This window comes from Ostrinia furnacalis, unplaced genomic scaffold (genome assembly GCF_004193835.3).
Source record: "Ostrinia furnacalis isolate ACB-3 unplaced genomic scaffold, ASM419383v2 OfSCF7705, whole genome shotgun sequence".
In the NCBI taxonomy this organism is placed as follows: domain Eukaryota; kingdom Metazoa; phylum Arthropoda; class Insecta; order Lepidoptera; family Crambidae; genus Ostrinia; species Ostrinia furnacalis.
In genome coordinates, this window is record NW_021137944.1 from 46,079 (window position 1) to 69,485 (window position 23,407).

Sequence of the window (23,407 nt, forward strand, 5' to 3'; positions counted from 1 at the left end):
AATTAGATGGGTTATTTTCATCGTGCGAATGGTTAGAATATTGAGTTATTGATACCGATAAATACTGGGAAATGAGAATTATAGATATCTTCCAGCTCGTTATAAAACGGGTTCTCAGAGGAATATCATAATAGCTATTAGCAATGCACTTATGTTAGAAATATAAGTGTGATAGCTAGGTACTTACTTAATGCGATCGCAATAAAGAATAGTCTTACAATTTTAATTGATGGTGGAGATATAGCACCTTTTAGGCTGAGTTGCACCACCTAGCTTTAAAAGAAGGAAAGAAAGAAACGACAACCGGTGTTTTGGTTTTTGTATGGAGTTTGACAGGTTTTTGACGTTTGTCAAAGTTAAAGTAAGATGGTGCAACTCAGCCTTAAAGTAACTACGATATTACCCGTTAAAATACTTCAGCTAGAAACCTTGGATAAGTATGGCTATAAACAATTAGACCACAAATCACAATGCAGATCAACTCGGTCCGAAACACACATAAAATAGAATGAAAAAAACGCGAATCGACAAACTGACAATGAGATCTACAATTTTTAAACTCGTAAGAAAGTGTGAACAGTGCCCCGAGGCACGCAATGGCTAACGAGAAATCCGAGGCCATGTTTTTTTCTTAACACGCCACAGAATTTTTGAATACAATGTGAATTATTATAATAATTCTCCCATACGATAGCTGTTTCGCCATTTGTAATAGTCTGGTTTGTTGATACAAATCGAATTAATCTGCCATTTGTCTTCACAATTTAAGTCGGAATGAAGCAATAAATAAAGCGACATTGTTTCCAAATATGTTAATCAAATAAACTAAGTCATTATCGGATCAAATTCAAATAAATGGCTCGCTTTAACTTGAATGGGACGGGTTTATATTACTCTTAATAATTTTGTTTTGGTTGTAATCGTTTTATGTGCTCATTTTTAGGGTTCCGTAGCCAAAATGGCAAAAACGGAACCCTTATAGTTTCGTCATGTCCGTCTGTCCGTCTGTCCGTCTGTCCGTCTGTCCGTCTGTCCGTCTGTCCGTCTGTCACAGCCGATTTACTCGGAAACTATAAGTACTACAGTGATGAAATTTGATGGGAATATGTGTTGTATGAACCGCTACAAAATTATGACACTAAATAGTAAAAAAAAGAATTGGGGGTGGGGCCCCCCATACATGTAACTGAGGGATGAAAATTTTTTTTTCGATGTACATACCCGTGTGGGGTATCAATGGAAAGGTCTTTTAAAATGATATAAAGTTTTCTAAAAAACATTTTTCTTAAAGTGAACGGTTTTTGAGATATCAGCTCTCAAAGTCGTAAAAAGTATGTCCCCCCCCCTCTATTTTTATAACTACGGGGTATAAAATTCTAAAAAAAATAGAGGTGATGCATGCTAATTAACTCTTTCAACGATTTTTGGTTTGATCAAAGTATCTCTTATAGTTTTTGAGATAGGTTGATTTAACTGTAATTTTGGTTAAGTTATTGTGCTTACACTGAAAACGATGGCTGAACCTTATAAGATAGATCAAAAAATATACTACAGTATTGTACACCTTTTAAAATCCGCGATGATATAAAATCTTTATAATGTAGGTACTTTTTACGAGAAATATTAGCTTATTCAAGCAATACGCCATTAATCCTTATCCAGTAATGTACCTTAAATACATTGTGCATTTGATAAAGTTTAATATTACAAATGTGATTGTTGAGTAATAATAGGTTAAACATATCCATCGAACCAATATTTTTAAAACGCGTTAATCCTATAGATTATTATTACATCGATTCAAGAAGATCGGTCGCTCGCTGCGCTGCAGCGCGTGAGTTGCGGGGCGTGGTCTCGCGCGGGAGCGGGGATAAGATAGCTAACCGCGTCGACCCGAACGGGCAGACACGTGAGGGCAGACGTCGTTGTCACTTGTGCGCGCTAAGAGAATTTCATCGTTCCCATTTACTTCTTTCGCAAGTCGAATTTGGCGTTGAGACTTTTTAATATTGAATTGTACCTATTATAAAAAATAAGTAAGTAGGTATACTGGTTTAATAGGTGCTATTAAACCGGTCACGTACTAATAAATCCCCCAATAATATAAATTCCTTTGTTTTTGGTGCAAATTTTAGTGTTTCGTAGCAGGTTTTTAAAATTTCTAAAGCTTATTGTATATCATCTAACAATGGATACTTTAGATAATACGTTTTCCTACATTCTGAATTATAATAACTATATCGAAGATGATGTGGTTCGCGCATTTCATGAAAAGTTACTTCGGTGCACATCATTTAGACCGCGTGAGCTAGAATTATTTCAACACCCTGAACTGATTGAACCTGTACCTAAAAATGAGACGCACCTTCAAGTAATTTATGACGGTGACGTGGGATTAGTGGGGCACTGGAGTTGTATTTATTACATTAATGGAATACTGCGTGTGTACGATAGTCTTGTTGGTGTTCTAGGAAAATCGCAAAAAATATATGTAAAAGCCTTGTTTCCGTATCTATCGGAGTCATGTATTCAGTTTCCAAGTGTTCAGCGACAACCGAATACTATTGATTGTGGTTTGTTTGCCATTGCTTTTGCCACCTCTTTAGCTCGGAATATTTATAAATACATATATAAAATTAATATTCATACATAAAAGTACAAGGCAAAATATCGGGAGAGTTTAGGCTCCATTCACCAGGTGTATAAATTGACATAATAAGTTTATTATATTTGCTGCTACGGAACCCTTTATGCGCGAGCCCGACTCGCACTTGGCCGGTTTTTTAAGTGAAGTTAATGTTTGGTATAATACCTATTCGATTGATGTTGGAGATTTATAGTAATTGACTAGTGTAAAGCCTCTATCAACTTCATAAATATTTAGAAAACTCGCTTTCATTTATTCATATGCAGTTTCAATAAAAGTTTATGAATAAAAAATCCGAGGTAGTCAATCATAATAAACATTAATAATAGCATAATAAACTTGACCCACAAAAGAAACATGAACAGCTAATGTAATATGATACTATTCTTATAAGTCAATATTTCAAAACTGATGAATTAGACGAAGAGTGAGAACTTAAAGTTACAAAACAAACATAATAATAAATCCAAACGCGGTAAGGCAATAACATGGCTATTAAAGAGACCAAAACCATAAATGTGGCATGTCCGCCTTAAAAGTCAACAGAAGCTTTGAGAAATTAACATAATATAGAATGAAATATTTGCTGCGAAATCGGATATAGGAGTGCTGACCACTTGGCGTGTTGGAAATGAGGATTCCGTCAACTGGGACCGCAATTAACTGGGACCGCGGTCCCAGTCGCCGGATGCGTAAAAATTAAATAATTTTCATCCGGCGACTGGGACCACTCATGGATTTTAGTACTGTACCGATTTTAGATTGAATAATATTTTCTTTAAAGTTATCTATGAGTGGTCCCAGTCGCCGGAAGAAAATTATTTAATTTTTACGCATCCGGCGACTGGGACCGCGGTCCCAGTTAATTGCGGTCCCAGTCGCTGGAAGCCTCTTGGAATTTATCGAGCCCTACGATTACGATGGGATGTCAGCCTCGATTAAGAGTTATGTATACGGACCATGGCACATCAGTTTGTCTAATTGTGTATGGAATCTAATGCTGTTGTAATAAGCACTATTTTACAGCAAAAAATAATGGTCGTTGCTGCACGTTTTTAGGATAGATATGTACAAGCTACGGTTGCAAATATATTTCTGTAATAATTTACTGAAACAGAAATCGCAAATACTCTGCGATCACAAACAGTGTGTGATCAACTGAATGTTGTGTAAATAATAAACATACTTAATGACGAGGTATAAAAAATGCCATCATCATTTGTCCATATTGGTGTCATACAACTTTATACAAGTACACAGAAGGGAAAGGAATGCGCACACCTGCCCTGTGAGCTAGTGACAGTTCATGCCGCTGACCTTGGGAACTAAGATAATGGCTGCATATAATTACACTCTCATGCCTTCAAACCGGAATACAATAATGCGTCAGAATCGCGAATAGCATCATCACACTAATTAGCTAGTGAGACAATCAGCAAGAAGCAAATGACACACGATTTGATAAATGCAGTGTTTCCTGATCAATTATTTTCGAATGGGAAATATAGCACTTCTAAGTAAGCCCCCAAGCAGGATTCTAGCGGCTCAAGAAAGTACTATCCACCATATTATTCTAGCTAATTCCCATACAAAATTAGACAAATCAGAATAATTACGTTACAATTGATACTTATGGGACGTGAACGTGAGATTTCATGGAAAATGTGATACACTCATTTATTTCCAACAATTACAATCAGTGCACATTCTTCAAATGATGGAATCAGATTCCAGGAATACCAACAAAGCGAAGAAATACTTCCAAAGAAAATACCGTGTCACCGGTGTTAAGCAAGAATTTCATTAGCACCTTTATACTGCAACATCAGACATTCTTGGAAGGTTATTATGACTCATAATTCGTTAACAAAAATGCATTTTTGTCTTAAGAAAGAAAATTATGTGACATTAACTCCTACGAAGTCGAAAATTTAAGACAAAGAACTCCAAGCCGCTATTTAATGCTCTACTCTATTATAAATAAATATATCGCGAAATATTGTTGAGAAAACATAACTAATGGGGATGTTGCCTGGGTCAAAAAGCAAGAGTTTTAATTAGTCCGTCAGTTAACTTATCAAAAAATACTCTACACGTATTTTTCACTTTTTCAAACTAATGAAAATTTAAAGAGATAAAGCGCCCCAAAGTTCATAAGAAGAGGCCCGTGACGTCAACGCTTGCTTAAAAATGCCGCACGTTGTGACGTCGTGCGCAACTTCAACGCACCATAACTATGTAATTATTTGTTAGATTGACAAATAAAAATATATGTGTCCAATATTTTTTGATATTAAACATTACAGACTAAAAAAATTTTTTTAGGCAACTAGCCTATTATACAAATTAAAACACACAAAGCTTGCATATTATTATCATCAATCAAAATAGTTGTAATAAATCGTTCAATCTTATTAGCAGGGCAATAAATGTCATGTTACAGTATAACCACAGTATAATCCAGATTTGTGAATTAGATTGTGTTTACTCTACAGGTAATAAACAAAAAAAAAACTTGATTTAGTATGAAGTCGCTGATCTAGTTTATAAGAATGAAAAAATACAAATTGATCTCAATAAGGATACCATTTCGGTCAGTCGTGCCAACAAAATTCATAGTTTACTAAAAAAGCAAATCTTAAGTTCAACTCGTGGTTGACCACAGTTTCATTCGCTTTCGTCTGATGAAAAATCTCCATGAATGATAAAAAAAGAAATACGTGCTCCAATTTACTGGACACAATCTAGATCGGTCCACAAGTAGACTTTTTTCTTCATAAATGTTGAGTTTATGATTTGAGTGATGCTGCAAAATATTTGTTCTTTCGTTAACTCATACCAAACGTTACTTTACACATTTTGCGTAACGAAGGTAGAGGAAAGTCGGCAAGAGGCGTAAAGGTTATGTGAGAAAGTGGAATGGTAGAAAACATACTTGAACTTGAAACCGAGGACGGAGTTTCACAGCTTCACTGGAGATTTAAATTCATTTATATTGCACTACAAAAGTAGGCTAATGATTCCGCGATTTTTATAAATGAATCTCAGGATTTATTGCTGCTGTAGTTGAGAATTGTTGATGCAAATGATCGAAACGTAACGTTTCACTGGTTCGAATCTTTTTACTGATAGAGTTACAGATGATCCAATTCTCAGCTAGATACGTTTCATCATCACTAACCAATGGGCTCAGTTTAAATAAAGCATCATTGATACAAATAACGAATTATGCTATTTTGAAATTGTTTTATACACTAATTCATTCCAATGGAAGAGATAAACATACGATCCCACCAAAAACATTCTGTAAAAAACTAGCCAAGTCTCGATAGAGCTGCTTGTTTATCTCTAAAAAGTAATGAAATCTAGACAAAGTCGTGCCAAGTCTATGGTTCCTTACTGCAATTTCTTTATTATTATAGTTAGTGTTGTGTGACTTGGCCGTTGAAGGGTACAAAACCAGGTGCTCCATGACACCATTGCACCAATCTGTCGCCAGAACCGCTACCCATTGACGATGGAAAATTGCCACTTGGAAAACGTTGATTCAATAACCAGTCAAGTAGACTTGATAAAGCTGCGTATTTCAATAATACTTATGTATGATTATCTTATAAAGATTGTTCAACGGCCAAGTCACAAAACATTAACTATAATAATAAAGAAATTGCAGTAAGGAACCATAGACTTGGCACGACTTTGTCTAGATTTCATTACTTTTTAGAGATAAACAAGCAGCTCTATCGAGACTTGGCTAGTTTTTTACAGAATGTTTTTGGTGGGATTTCACTTCTTTTTGTAGAAAGTGGCATAATTATTTAACGTCGTCGTCTTTTCTTTTATATTTATCGACATTTTTTTTACGATATTAAACACAAATAAACTCAACGACCTTTAAAATGGACAACAAAGCAGAAGTTGTTTTAATAACTTAACCTTAGCCAACCTCACCAATAATAAACGAAATCAACGAAATTCAAATATTTACACAACATTCAACTTAATCGACGGCGATCTAGAAAGGAAAAAAAATCTGGACACCGCGGTGCAGAAAAATGACGCTCAAAGTGCTAGCGCCATCTAGCGGTGAGCGGTATAGGCGAACACCACGGTGCCGGTTGTGGCGCTAGTAGTATTGATTATGAATATGGTGTTACTCCAGATTTTCGATTTTCCTAGTTTTTATAGTTTTCCCTTTACGTGGCCATTAAACCCTAACTCTGTACCAAATTTCAGCTCTCTGAGTTGATGGGAAGTACTAGTTCTATTTTGATGATCATCAGTGAGTGAGTGAGTGTCGTAAATGCGAAACTTTGCTTTCGCATAACTTCGGAACTAAATGACCTACAGACTTGAAATTTTGGATTTTAAGTATGTGATTATAGCTTACTAGATGACGAAAATTTCAGCGTTCTGGTCTTATCCAGAGGTTCTCAAATAGAGGCCTGAAAATGCGGCGAAATGGTTCCAGTAAAGGATGGTACGGCAGTGTTTGCTTCGCGCTCGACTTGGCGGGGGCACTGCCGTGCCCCCAGATATTGAGAGTTATGAAACGTTTGAAGCAACCATAATCGACATCTAAAACAAAAAAATATTGCAGTCCTTGGAAGTAAACTCACAGTGGGAATCTAACGAGTTACTCACAAAAGAACAATTCAAAGAATAAATTACGACAAAAAATACAGTAAGTCACGAAATCTGGTAATTATATCTTAAAAAACATTTCTTTAGCCCGTAAAGGCATTCTTCTCGGTTTGACAAAGTAGTGGCTGTACTTAGTTGAATGCTAGACATAAATCTGTATCATAATAATGGAGGAGTGAGACAAGTTGACGCTGTATTTGGTGTACGAGAGTTGGAATGCGGCCCAGGCGGTTGGTGTGACGAAACGCAAAGGCCGCAGCCCGCTGGGTTTATGATCAACATTGTAATAAAATTGATCAAACATGATATTTGTCTATTTAATTCTATTTGCATAATGGTGGACGGAGCTGGCAACGAGCTCTAAAGCGCACTGATAACTGGAACGAACTGCGCACGAGAACCGCAGCTAAAAGATTATGTGTAGGATATCATTGCAATATTGACAACGCCTGTGAAACTAGAAGTTGATATTGCGTTTAAGTGAAACTAAAATCAAAATACTTGTCTCATGTAAAATGCTGATTTAGTTGTAGGCTTTGGTATTGTATAAATGCAATGCAACAGTCTTAGGATTAAATGGTCAATTTTAAGAGCATTACGCAAAGTTTTGGCACTTTAGGTTGTAATCCACGATGCAATGGGTAAGAGAAATATTTTAATAGTTCATCTGTAATTTGCATTTCAAAATTAAAAAAGTTTTGTTCATAAACATAAGCATTAACTACATGCTAGCATTGCTGCTGCCCTTTGACTATTCTATTAGAATGGTCATTGCCTTTCCCATTCGACATACAATTATCCAGCTCACAGGCATTCCTAACGATCCATTTCTTGCCGGAAGCATAACTAGGAAATGAGTAGTGACTAGTGACGTTTTTCCCACCGGTTGAAATGGACTAATAAATTAGGTATTACCTTAAGTTTGGTCATAAAATCTTTATTAACTTATTTAAATGTAATCCGCCAATATGGTAGTAATATAATACAAACATGGGCCCAGAGATGTGCCCTGCAGTACACCGATATGTAAATTCAAGCCAAACATATTTTAATCCCGATGGTCCGGTCGCCACCCGTTGCGCCGGCGCGCAGCCCACCTATGGCAGGCAGGTGCAAGCGTTTCCTTTTTACACAGCGTAACCGAAGTTTTTTTTACTTCTGTATTTTTGTTACAAATTACCTTCTCCGCTTGGTGATTCGGTGCTTTTTTGATTGGGATATAATGGGAATTTTAGTAAAAATACAACACTATTAACATTTTTTTGCATTGTAACTTCCTACTTTTTTTTTTATATTTTTTAAATATTTTTAAACCGGCAGACAGTGGTGACTGAGTTTGTTGCGGCGCTTCTTCTCAGCACTTGCCAAATGTTTGTCTCGAAGCGCTGGTAGAGCAAAAAAAGAATGAGACATGTATAGGCTCCTTAAGAGCATTTGAAGATTTGTAAGTACTAATTTAATTAATCTAAACAAATAAAGATAATTTTAATTTGATTTGATTTGCTGACAGATGATAGACTAATAAAGCTTCCAGTATTTTAAGGAATGTAGCTTTTAAAAAAAATATTAAAAATAAACAGACAAAAGATTTTTAGACCGATCTTAGCAATGGTATAAATATTATTTAAGATCCAATATGAATTAAATCATTTTGTTAATTAATTTCATCAATTTCATAAAAAATAAGTTCACAATAAATATTTATCACAACAAAACTGACAAAGGTGGTGAAATCGCGTAAGTTCATTCGGAAACTTCAAACGCAAAATAAATTAATACCTAATGAGATACATGTACATTGACAACAGATATTAATCACATAAACCCAAATTTTCTAAACTTATCTACTATCGTCTTAGGTAATATTTAACTAAAAGTTAGTTTAACAAATCGTTGGTTCACTTATCTTAATTACGAAATTGCAACACAATAACTTATTTCGCTCGTAGATGTCGGTGGGCGTCGGTGAATTATATCGGTTTCGTTACTCGATAGATTGGATGGATAGAATTCCGATAGGGAATTTAATCGGTATTCATTTACCCGGTTTGGTAGTTCTGACATCGTAAAATCAAGGCGGTATTTTACATTTACCACATGGGTTATCAAAACGAAATAAGATGATATTACCAATATCACACTTATTTGGTTTATTTTAATGGTTAAACTTGATGCCAGTTAAACAAGGTTTTAATTACGTCATCAAATGGAATCATTATACACTTAACATCAAATAAACCGCACCTTCCGCGACGCGAACTTTAAAGATTTTCTTCTGACACAATCATGGTACCCCAACAATATTGGTGTTATTAGAAAGCTCAATAAATATCCTTAAAGAAAAATACATTTCATTTCTACATAAATGATTAACATTTACCATAAATATGACTTGAAAATAGACCTCACTTTGGGCTCACCTCTGGGAACAATTAGACCAATTTTTATGATTATAAAACCAAATAAAGATCTCACGTGTCCTCTTTAACAGATGAATAGCGATTAATCTCAACTTAACAGTTTTATAGTCATAAAAAATGGCTATAGCGTAACTACCTATTTTTTGAAGAAGTGACTCTGGATCCTTGTAAAGACACATTTTTGGGGTAAAAACCTTTCCTTTAATGAAATGAAGTTTAGAACTAGGCTTTCAAATGGTACCAACGTTGGTGGGAAGTGGGGATGCATACGTTTGATAAGTGCTTGTCGCGGGAGGTGCGATTTATTTGATGCCGAGTGTTGTTGGGTGTGTTGGGAGACGCCCCCGGCATAAGAAAAACCCGTTATTTATGACAAGTTGTGTCTCATAAAAAAGCTCATAAAACTTTTTTGCAAATAGGCTTTTAAAAAGCACTTTTACACGTCCCAGTATTAACCCTACCACTGCTTCGGGACAATAAATGGGCCAGTGCTGAGAAGAAGCAGCGCAAGAAACTGAGTCACTAATTGTCAGCCTCCTTTTCTATTAAGTTTTTTATTGTAAGGAAAATCCATCAAGATTTTTTAGATAAGTACGAATCCTGTATCGATGTATTCAAAATCGAAACGAGAATAACCGCTAATTTTTACCAAGTTCGTCTTTTATTCTTAGAAAGTTCAATGGGTACATTTTCTTTACTACTTTCATTATAAGTTATATTTTTATCGAGGAAATGGAATGTTTTTATTAAGTCACTAAAGCAGAAATCGCTTTAACTCCTAACAAGCCCGCAAAAACTGCAGCTTTCACTGTTAGGCCTTGTTGCTACTGCCTCATTCTTTCATAAAAATTAAAATAAAAAACTCAACAAAGCTTGTACCAAGTAGATAGTACCGGTTTTTTGTAGACCGATAGAAAATAGCAAAATGAGTATTGCAAGTTTCTTAATGATAAATCATGGAAATACCATCGAAAGATCGTGATTATATTATAATCATATTTTTGCAATAAGTCTGAGTAAATATTGCATTGGTTTTGAAATTGGTTCGTTTTAGTTAAAACCCAATATAACCCAAACAATCTAAAGGTTAAAAGAGCACATAAACGTTTATGAGCCAGACACATTCCAAAACCTTGATCACCAAGTTACGTTCTTTTTGGTTCGTGTGCTGAAGTGCTTAAAAAGCTACAATAATGATTTCACTTGCACCGATACAGCTGGTAATAAAACGGGAGTTTTATAGCCCAAGATAAATCTTAAGCTGGACGCTGTTGTTGGAAACAATTGATCCGCATTGCAAATTGTTTGAGTATCTTGTTGAGTAATGAAATGAAACACAATTGCTAATAAGTGCTTGATAAGTAAGCAGGAAAACGACTCCAATACTGCCTACTTAAGCGTGAAATATGTTTAAATTATTCAGAGCTCGTTTAGGTGTTTCGATTTTAGTGTCCAAATCTATTCAGACCTTCCAAATGCCTTTGAAGCACGTGATTTCACTGTTTGCAAGAAATTCCAAGCGGTGCTTTATGTTATCTTAAGAATTTTTTTTTCTTCTAAAATTCAATTGGATAGGTATTATTTATAGCATTCCCCTTTTTGTTGCAGCTGTGAGTTGTAATTGTAATAGGTTAGGCCAATATTTTTTGCTTTGTGATGTCATCATGCAATCAGCGTCCAGAGGCAAACTACAGCAGAAGAGATAAATGCAATGATGAAATTTTATTTTTATGCTATTACAGGTAAATTAATTTATTACTAAAAGTGTTTTTGACACATGCAGGAAAGCCAACACGTAGGCAGAAGCTAGTGTATAATAATTATCGTGAGCAGAATAGTAATTATAATATAGGTACTCGTAAGTATTTCACTGAGGGAAAGTGACTAACGTCATCATGGAAATTTACATATGGGGCATTGCCAATCCATTACTGACCTTTCAGAGACCTTTCAACATGAAAGTAACTCGCTTGGCACAATTTGAGAAGTATTAATTTGCATTACAAAATTGATTTAATCTCACCTCATAAGTGCCTTCGCAAAATTAATATCAGGAAGTAGAACCGTGTGAATAGATTAATCATTTATTTAAATTAATAACCCCAACTTAGTAATTATAATCTTAAATACAGCATACGGCGCATCAATTATTTCTCAATTCTCGATTTGTGTTGGGTATTATCTTTATATGTAATCTCTGACACCCACGATATCTCAAGCGTGTTATACGCGTTACAAATAGTATCACTTAATGCTGGTTTAAGGTTTCATAAAGTATCTATAGAGAGGTTTTAAGCAGCCTCTTAATTTGTTTTAAGTAAAGCGACGTTCGGAGATAAAGTTGTCTCGTTTGTTACCGGTGTACAGTCGCTAACAAAAATTATACCAACCAATTTATATTTGCATAACCAACCAAGTAATATATTACGACGTGATTGATTAATTAATTAGTAAAGCGACGATTAATTCCATGATCCCAACCAATTCCAAAGATAAACCATGATTTTATTAACAGTGGTTTAGAAAAATACAATACTAGTGCTGGAAACTGCTGAGTTGTTTAGTAGCACAACCATAAAGATTAATTTATTAAAGAAAAATTATAATAATAATAAGGTTAAAATACAGGGTGTCCCAAAAACAATGGATAACCCTATAACCATCGATAGGCCTCGCCATGGTCTCCCTAACGTCCAATTTTAACCCCAGTAAAAATATCACCGTTTTCAAGATTTTTAAGTTTTTGTGCATTTTTAGAAAATTGCCACCTGCGATTACTTTTTCTCATGCCATTTCTACAAATGAGGATACTTTTCAATCTAGTTTTTTTCCTTATCACAAGGGGTAGTTGGGCTATCAAAAGAAAATATTAAAGTTCAACAAACTAGTTTAAAAGTATGAAAATTTTAAGAAATTGCAGAGAAGAAGGAAAAATTAATTCATTGTCTTGCACTTTTGATCAGCCATCGTGTAAAAAAAATGTAGGAAGACCATCATGCCCATTATCTTAAAAACTTCCTTGGTTAATTGGGATTCTAAAAAGATATCACAAGCCTATGTATTCTGTATTATTTTTATCTTATGGCTACTTGAATGGCAACTAGTATGAAAACTGCAAAAATGAGTTTTTCTCGTAATAGTTAAACTAGGACTGCATAGTGGCATTAAATACAAATGGATAATTTTTAGCGCAGGAATTNTTTTAAGTAAAGCGACGTTCGAAGATAAAGTTGTCTCGTTTGTTAACTGTATACAGTCGCTAGCAAAAATTATATCAAGCAGTTTTTATTCTTTTCAAAGTAAAGCCATACGAAGTATACAACGTGATTTTAATTAATTAGTTAGTAAAGCGAAGATTAATTCCATGATCCCAACCAATTCCAAAGATAAACCATGATTTTATTAATATTAGTTTAGAATACAACAGGGCAGTACTCGAAACTGCTGAGTTATTTAGTAGCACAATCAAAAAAATTAACTTATTAAAGCAAAATAAAAAATATCAAAGATTATTATAGCAAGATTAAAATAGAACCTTTTTTTAGAACACTACGATTATGACCAGCGCGTGTGGCCGCTAATATCAATCACACAGCTTTGGATGAAAAATTTTGTCGGTCCAAAATGTGGCAGTACCCTAATTATCTAGTTAGACTGGATCTTTTCCTCGCATTTACGTTATTAACATAAATCAGCGCAGCAATGTAACAGCTATTAAACGTTAAGTGCGCGTGGTTAATCGCAAAACGATGTGTCGAGCAAAACCGCCTATTAAGTTGCGTAAAAAGTACATACCTACGTACTTGCATGCATACGATTCTGTAGCGTGAATTAATACTAGTATTTTATTAAAACATTCACGCTCGTTTGACTGTCTGAGTTTTTTTTATGCTTATAAGGTTTAACTTGTGTGTGTTTAGGGACTAGTTTAAGAACTCTACCTCCCAATATCACTATACTGTGTCAATACAACAATCATCATATTCAGAAGTAAGAAATGTTCTGTCACTTCTGTCTGATGGACAATCGTTTTAGGCGTGGCTACTGTTAAGGTATATCCTCCTCCACCAAAGGGACGGGCGCGGGGCGTTCCCTATGCATACTATGTTTAAAGAACCACTGCATTCTGCATACAATTGTTAAGAGCGTACAAGCAGTGCTGAAGAAAACAAATGAAACACGTTCGCCCCACGAACGCCCCGTCGTGTGAAGATACCTTTATACCCTTAATATGAACCTGTCTGTTGTTGTACAAAAAATAAAGAACTCAGCAGCACTTACCCAGCAGTTACAATTCCGATGTGTTCGCATTACTCAAATTATCTGTTCCAGTTGTCCATCTGCAACAAAAGCAAGTTGTTACTAACGAGAAACTAGCCACAGACTAAATACTCGCGTCTTATGTCATGGAAATAGATGCGATTTTTCAAGAAACACACGTAGATAATGTGCTCAACTGTACATTATCTGAATTAACTCTAACAAGACACGAACGTGTGGACTTATTGGTGTTTTTGCGGGTGAAATTATTATTATAAATTGTCGGCGACGTTTTTACAAAGGCGAAGAGAAAATCAATGGCTATTATGGTCTAAGTATAGACGTATATTATAGATGCTATTAGTCAATTAGGGACCTGCAAATAAAAATAAGTCAAATTATTTTAGTATTACTCTACACCACAACACAACTGGGACAATTATCCACGGCTTTTTGCTCTTTAAACTGTTTAAACTTAGATTAAAAACCAAGCAAAAAATCTAACGTTAGGAATAATAATAGAGTCGTTAACATAATATATTTAAAGGAATGGTAAATACTTATTAGAGCCGGTGTGAACTGAACACACGCATGAATGAAAAAGAATGACTCAAAAAAGTGAAGTCTTTATCAAGCAGTCATTTGTTCCGTCACGTAATTCCACTTCTAAGTACGACGGCACATGAAGTTAAACATTAGCACCTTAAGTAGTTTTGTTAAGTGCGATTTTGCAAAAAGAAATGTAGAGTCAGTACAAAAAATCAGTATTCAGTTTTTGTACCTCCGGTGTCGACGTACGAGATCGGATCTCTTCCTAGATGGTCACAAAAAGGCATCGGTGTTCCTTGAGGTCAGCTCCCAACATTGTCCGACTACAATGCCGATTGTTAGAAAGAATCCGAGACAATGGAACGGTCGACAATTAGCTTTGCCAATTAAATATTTGTTCGAGCCGTATTGTTTTCGATTGGCAAAACAAATAAAACAGATGGACCAAACAAGCGCAATTGATGGTGCCTTATTCGGAGTCAAATGGAGCTGCAATCACCTTGGATAATTAGTTACTGCTCAGTTTAAGGTGTGTCCGTATATGGTTTTGTCACATACGAGTGTATTCACGCGAAGTGATGTGATTGAGAAGCGTGGGCGTCACTTTAGGATTTCCAATTTAACGGTACCTTTTGTTGGATTTCATTGGAATCTTCGGTCGTTACGGAAAAGGACAGACAACTTTTGCAAATGAGTGCTAATACATATTATAACATGATCATTGAACTTTATTTTCGCGCCTATTCTAAAGCTAAAATGGCAGAACTTTTTCAGTCAGTTACGTTAAGCCATAGTTAAGGTTTCAGATTGAGACTTACTAGATATTAAGAAAATAAGCTTTTGTGTTCACCACATGTGACGCAATTAAACAATTTGATTATCCGAAGTTATTCAAATTAAAAAATATTGAATGAAAGAATAAACGCTTGAGTGGCTGGCTGATTCTATTCGTGTCCTGTGTATTATTAATTTTGTGACTGTATTTAAAAAAAAGTAGGTACTTATGCAAAGCTGATCTAGGTACTTACAGTCATATTTCAAACAGTCAATTGGCGAAAGCAGCAATTCTAATTAGCATAAAAAAAGCATTTCAACACATTCAGGTGCAAATCGCCAGTACTTATGCAACGAATAAAGTAAAGTAAAATGGCACCCCTTGCATAAGTGATGTCAACTGACCGCTGCGTAGGCGCAGAGTGGGTGTGGGAACCGGTCCCCGAGACACGTGACTCATTGATCAGATTCGGTCTTAAGTGGATCGCTTCATTTACAATATTTTTAACTAGACAAATCGACATGTAGATTAAGACAAAACAAATGATTGATGATCTATGTAAAACAGATTTGATAAAAACATCGATCCATAAAGGTCTATTCATTTTCATATCCGTTTTAAGACTCGAAATAGATTTATCAGTTTAAGCAAAAACCTAACAATGACATAAAAATAGAATCTGATTGAAGACTCAAACCAGCTTCTGAGAATACAACAATCGATTCAGCCTTTCGACATCAATGTAACTGTATAAGAAATCGATTCAACTATGCAGTGAATCAAGTCATGTAGGGGACGAATCGTAGAACAAAAAACATAATAAAGCACTTCTCATTATTTGCACAATAGTACTCTAGTTATCGGTCTTTTGTGTCTTTATATTCAATGGAATAGAGATCAGAATCGTGTGTCGTTGTGTGCTGGGCTTTCGCCACCGCGTGGGCGATGGGAGTAGCTTGGCCCAAATCGGTCAACTAAACACGAACAGGTTGAATAAATAAACTACATCCACAACCATGCTAATATTATGTGAAAGTAATTGTCTGTCTATTGCCTTTTCACACCGATTCAGGTGACATTTGGAACGGATATAGTTTGATACCCTCTAAGAGTCTAAAAAGAGCTTAGAATAGCTATTATTCCAAAAACCATCCGAAATAGGGTTGAAATATCATTACAATTACTACTGTGTTTTTGACAACCGGAATCTACACAGGGCCACAGGGGAAGTCACAGGCAAAAGCCAGTCGAATATAAGTTCGAAACCAGAGAAATCAAGCGTGTCGACTTCAGCGAGTACTGTCCATTATGGGACTCTGGATTAATCGATACAACCTTTGGTCACGATGAATAATCGAGTCGCAAAGGCCAAATTGACATTTATGAATTTCGTAACACTGATAATGATAACATTGTAACTAGGCAAATACATTCGTAATGCATTATAGTTTACAACGTTTATTTACAAAGGCACATAACTGTAGCAAACATATCGGCGCGGCGACCCGAATATTATAGTTTAAAAGTTTAAAAGGCTGGGAAACGGAACGAGCAAGGCAAAATAAAAAAAGAACAGAGACCTTAAAATTTAATTGATGAAAAATATTGCAAAATAATTAAATAAGATAACTTGTGTTGTATGCTCTCTAAGAAGCCCAAGTCTATAAAGAGACGACCCAGGACCGAGCCGCCTGGAGACGCATGATAAGTAGGGCCGACGCCAAATAAAATGGGAATCGGCCAGGCAAAGAAGATGATTAGATGATCTTGTGTTTAATTCGTCTAAAACTTTTTCTTTGTCAAAGACAAACAAAAAAGAAAGACAAAGATTTGAAAAAGTATTGTTGTGAATGTAATACATCTAAACTCAGTCCTAAAACTTATTTCGCCATCATTGCACACAAAGTAGCAAGTTTTGTTGTCACACAATGATGAATACTTGCAAACGTGTCAAAAAGTAATACATCACTCACGAATTTCGTTTTCGTCTCACGCGTTGTACGTCTACGGTTCACAGTCATTCTTATGCAAGAGCAGTTTCAGTTATTGACTGTATTGTTTTGTAGTACCTATTTAACCTATGTTGCCAAATAACATATTTAGCACGCACGTTGCAATAAATAAGCCTTTTAAGACCAGTGTTGAAAAGAAAAAAGATAACCGCGCAATTATGCACGAGAACATTTTTATAGATTCACGATTCGCTTTACATTTACGAACCGTTAATACCACATTCAAACTGTTATACGACTAGTTACATTCAAGTCTGAGTCACCATTGAAAATAAAAGATCTTATATTCTCACCTGCTCTATACAAGTCCATTCCAAGTAATCTTAAACAGTTCGCTTTACAACTTTATTCAGCTGCAAAAATAGTATTTTTAATGCTAATAAACCTTCAGCAGTGGGCAGTAACTTCGACGGAATGGTAGGAGCAAGACATAGTCGTTACGATTAGTACCCGAACACGATTCTATTAAAGTTGTCGATAGTAAACTCCTTGCGCCCGCGCAGAGCGATAAAATTCATTCCAGGACAGATATGCTGCAAGGGGTGCAATCAGGTTCGCCGAGTTTTTTGTTCGGAATTACTTTGTCTTAAAATAGCTGTATGTGAACTGATTTGACTCATATTATCCTTAATAGATAGCAATGTAGAGATAAGACAGTACTTGTATGTATGGATCTAGAGATGGATAAATAAACAGTTAATCATTTAAAAATAAGATACAATTTTTTCAGGGATCACGGTCTGTGTTTACAAAATTAATTCAGGTATCTGCCAGCTATCGTCTTGAGGTCATAGATGAATCAAAAGTGAGAGAGCTTACCTTTGCGGAGACGATTTGTATGTACAATACTTAAGTCATAAAATAACTTTATGTGCATGTTTACACACTAAATATCCCATACAAAAGGCTTAAGATCCTATTATCCGGCTCCTAACCTAACGGTTTGATCTCGATCAATACGCTCGGACAATTTACAATGCGTTAACAATCCTTTAAGTCCTTTTGTTTGTCCACTGAACAGTTGATTTAAATGGACCATAAAACATCGAGAGGCTGATCTTTTAACCGCCATTCAGGAAATAGAGTTAAATCAGTCTGGCTAACTGGACGGTGTCAATGCCACAAAGGCTTTAACAGCCATAGCATCTGAAAACAATCTCTTTCTGCTGGCTATGTGAGATCTTGAACGGGTCATAAAAATACAGTTAAGGCGCTGTTTCTGATCACTGGAAATAAAAGATGAATAGCTTAAAGTTCAGAAACCTTTTCAACGTTCAAGCAATTTTTACCTAGCATATCAACAGACTTTTGTCGACTTTAAAATTATGGACAGCTTATTACAATTTCCATATTGTTCGTGTAAGATAGTATCAGTGATCGTGGCGTAAACATATCGTTTTATTATATAAATAATTCATTACCTTGATATGACGGGAGTAGATTGTGAACGCATTTTTTACAAGGTATTTCCAGACGTGCTGTCGGCTCGAAGGCGTGGTATGGTGAGCGATAGTTAAGCCTAGTGTTGTTTATCGGCAGTCCAATATCGATAGTAAAGGCCAATCTAATAGTATCGATAGTATTGCCATGTGTACAGTAACGATACTACTAGCGATAGTTTTACGTCCGATCGATACTCTCCATAAGTTGAAAGTAAAAAGATCGAAAGTCTCGATATTATTGTATTTTTCTAAAAGCATTAACCAAAAACAATTAATGATAGTAGGATCGATAGTTTTTTTTTGTTATTTCTGGCAGTTTATTGTTCAAAATTCCCTATCGAATAAAACAATTAATATCCTGCCTGAATATGTTTCGAGGTCGACCATTGATAGTGAAAATATCGACAACTTCGCAACAGTAGTCAAGCCTAGTTGTCTCACGTTTGTCTGCTATTTATAGGTTACATTATTAACGCCTCGTGTTAAACGGGCAAAAACTTAAATTGGATTCTGTGTAACCCAGTGACATTTCCGTCAAAGGAATTTTATCGGCCGTTCGCGTTCTCTTGTTTCCAACAGTTGCCGAAGTCTGGACTCATTTTTTGTTGCAAGGTGTGGTCTACTCATGGATATTAAGGCTGAGTTGCACCACCTAACTTTGACCGTAACTATAACGATAACCGGTGCCTTTTGTATGGAGTTTGACAGATTTTTGACGTTTGTCAAAGTTAAAGTAAGATGGTGCAACCCAGCCTAAGTGTTTAAGAACATTGAACATTCCACTACAGTGCATGGCAACGCCCAACCCTATTAAATTAGCAATAAAATAAATTACATAAATTAGAGTATTTACATCCAAATGGCATAATATTAATAATGTTATAGATAAACAGTAGGTATTTACCAAAGCTTCAAGATTTTAAGGTCAAAATATTAAGGTCAAACCATGTTCATTGTCCACTTACTTTTCAAGTTTGGCCCTTTCACTTCTTTGACCCTTTTAAATAAGAATAAAAAGAAGCAAAGAGTACTAGGCATGGAAATGATTGCTATTTTCCGTTTATTTTCATTTCATGAAATGATGATTTTTATTCATGTGATTTCACATGTGAAATTTCACAGGCAATGATTTTTATTCGCAGTGTTAAAATATAGCTCTTTCATATAATGTGCTACTTTTAATGAAGTATGAATTATGATGAACGATTGCTAATTAGCTACCTATATTGAATGTGACTTAATATCTGTTTGATTTTATGTCGCACAACAAAAAACAAACAGTTCCGCAGCACAGTATGTATGCAACAAAACAATCACTAACCGCGCGACTAGTGAAAAATCATTCATTTCATCTGCCTGCTATCTAATGAAATCATACGAATCATGACAAGGAAATCTAAACCTTACTCCTTTGAGTTTAAAGTTCATATTTAAAATGCTCAGTTTCGTTCGTCATCACATCTCTTGTCCTTTTCTAACACGCACATGATCAAATCATTCCTTCTTACTCGNGCTTGGCAACGCACAACCCTATTAAATAAGCAAAAAAATAAATCACAAAAATTAGAGTATTTACATCCAAATGGCATAATATTAATAATGGGATAGATAACAGTATTTCCCAAAGTTTCAAGATTTTAAGGTCAAATATTAAGGTCAATTTAAATAAGAATAAAAAGAAGCAAAGAGTACGTTTACATACTCTTTATAATTAGGTGTTTTTATTTACTTCTAGCTTTCCGCCCGCGGCTTCGCGCGCGTGGACTACATTATTATCTACATATTTTACGGAACCCTATTTTTTTCCAAAATAAAGTTTAGCCTATGTTACTCGTGGATAATGTAGCTTTCGAATGGTGAAAGAATTTTTAAAAACGGTCCAGTAGTTTCTGAGCCTATTCATTACAACCAAACAAACAAAGTTTTCCTCTATATAATATTAGTGTAGACAAAATCAACCTTCGCAAAAAGAAGGTGTCCGTAAAGACACAATGGAAAATATTATCTACAGGCTCTACCAGCTTTCTTTCACATTATGTTTTGTAGAGCCAACTTTAAGCTTCATCCCCTAACTAAAGCAATTAACTAAGTAACCTACCTACTAACTCTATCGACACTCGACTACAAAAACTCGTTTTTGTAAAAAAAAAAAATAAGTACGTCTCTGGTTGCTCAAAACCGACTGTCATTTCATATAAATTGGTATGATTGATTTTAGAAACCAAAAAAAAAACAAAATTAGGCTTGTAATGACAAGTCAACTGACAAGCGAAATTAAAAAGGTGACGTTACTAATGAATTCTGTCGCCGACGAGCTATAAAATTAAAATACCATAAATAATCTGATTAAATCATAGACACCCGTTTCACTTTTACTTTTCAGTGAAGAGTAATTGAAATTCNTGTTGATTTAGTCGATTTTCTCCTGAAAGGAACATGTAAGACAACAATAAAATTTCCAATTTTACAGACCTTCTAGAGCAGATGCCGCAAAAACTATACAACATATAGAAAAACTTGACGGTCTCACCTGTAGCAAATTGAATAAGCTTTTTTTGGTTCATAGTAGTCATGTCACTAGGACCTTTAAACCCCCCTCTCCCCGCCGGCTCAAGGGCTAAGGGCGGGGACTTTTGCTATGTTCACCACCTAACTAGGCTAAATAAAGTCCCAAGGTCAGAAATCGTGTTCCACGGATTTCTCTCTACACCGTCGTTTAAGGCATTCATTGACTGGACTAGTGAAGAAAAATAGCAGGTGTGATTAATGAAATTCATTTCATATGATTTTTCACCTGCTATTCATGAAATGTTCCATGCCTAAAGAGTACGTCTACATACTCTTTATAATTAGGTGTTTTTATTGACTACTAGCTTTCCGCCAGCGACTTCGCGCGTGTGGAATACATTATCTACTTACATATTTTACGGAACCCTATTTTTTTCCAAAATAAAATTTAGCCTACTATGTTACTCGTGGATAATGTAGCTTTCGCATGGTGAAAGAATTTTTAAAAACGGTCCAGTAGTTTTTGAGCCTATTCATTACAATCAAACAAACAAAGTTTTCCTCTTTATAATATTAGTGTAGACAAAATCAACCTTCGCAAAAAGAAGGTGTCCGTAAAGACACAATGGAAAATATTATCTACAGGCGCTACCAGCTTTCTTTCACATTACGTTTTGTAGAGCCAACTTTAAGTTTCATCCCCTAAAGCAATTACCTAACCAAGTATCTCAATCAGTACTCGACTACAAAAACTCGTTTTCAAAACCGACTGTCATTTCATATTAATTGGTATGATTGATTTTAGTAACCAAAAAAAATATGCTTAAGAGCGCTAACAAAATTAAGCTTGTAATGACAAGTCAGCTGACAAGCGAAATTAAAAAGGTGACGTTACTAATGAATTCTGTCGCCGACGAGCTATAAAATTAGAATGCCATAAATAATTATTAAATCATGGACACCCGTTTCACTTTTACTTTTCAGTGAAGAGTAATTGAAATTCTATTGCTTCAAGATAGGCAAGATATTGCCGTTTATACAGGGTGATTTTTAAATCGTTGGCATCCTTTAAAACTAAGACTACTCATGATACATAGTACATTCCCTGAATATGAGACAAATCCAATGAGTTTTTTTTTGTCTTAATTTTATTATTTGTTTGTATTAGTGTGCTCATAAAAAGAGTTTAAAACGATTGTAAAGTTAACAGCACATCAGACTATAATTATGTACATTTTTGTTGCATATTAACGCCTACTAAAGCCTGGTCCGTGAGCACGTAGAATTTTGTCCAATGACCCCAAGCTACCCATCCTTATTGCTCGCGCGTAATTATGTTGCTGACGCTGTCCAGGCTTTACATCGAAATAAGATGCCACAGTGTTTAGTTTGATATGCTTGTCTGTACAAGGTTTTAATTTTTGAAATTTTAACTCATTAGATTTGTCTCATATTCAGGGAATGTTCTATGGACCATGAATAGAGTCTTAGTTTAAAAGGATGCCAATGATTTAAAAGTCACCCTGTAGAGCTTTTATGTTCAGTATTCTTCATTAACATTAACGAGCTTACATGAGACATTCCTGGAAAGAATTGCATTTTATTTCCTGAGCAATAAAAGGCCCTCTATCTCTTCTCCTTCATCCAAAGGAATCTTTTAAACATAATCTTTGTCTATTTATCTTTAACCTTTTACTTGAGTCTCATTTATGTTTGATTCCTTTTAGATTTAAATATGTATCTGTCGTTAACGATGAGCAATTTATGTCCGTTTTCACCATCAATGCCTAATTTTTAAAAGCGACCCTTATGGTAACACTTATCAGGAATTTTGTTTTTATAGGGGTCACTGAAAAAATAGGAATTGATGGTAAAAACGGGCAATAAACACGCAAATTATCTTTTATTTAATTGAGCTTCAAGGATATATTCAGCAAATAATATGGTCTGTCACATACTAGTCCAGTCGCAAGTATATATTTTTTGGAAATAAACATCAACTTTCAAACCTAATTGTGTAAAACGTACCATACTCTAATTGCAACCGCAACTTCCTTGTAGCAAGTGAATTCTTTGTTCCAAGTACAAAAATACGTGACAAAGATAACCTTACATAACCAAAACATAACCATGATTGCCGGCAAAATGTG

At 35.2% G+C, this 23,407-nt stretch overlaps 1 protein-coding gene across 1 annotated transcript in view; it reads right to left on the bottom strand.

Moving 5' to 3' along the window:
* Nucleotides 1–23,407, bottom strand: part of Cad99C (cadherin 99C) — a gene marked incomplete at its 3' end in the record, with an annotated part of 146,597 nt that overhangs the window by 42,713 nt on the left and 80,477 nt on the right. The window contains exon 3 of the mRNA XM_028322674.1: nt 13,993–14,051. The remainder of the gene's footprint in view (nt 1–13,992; nt 14,052–23,407) is intronic.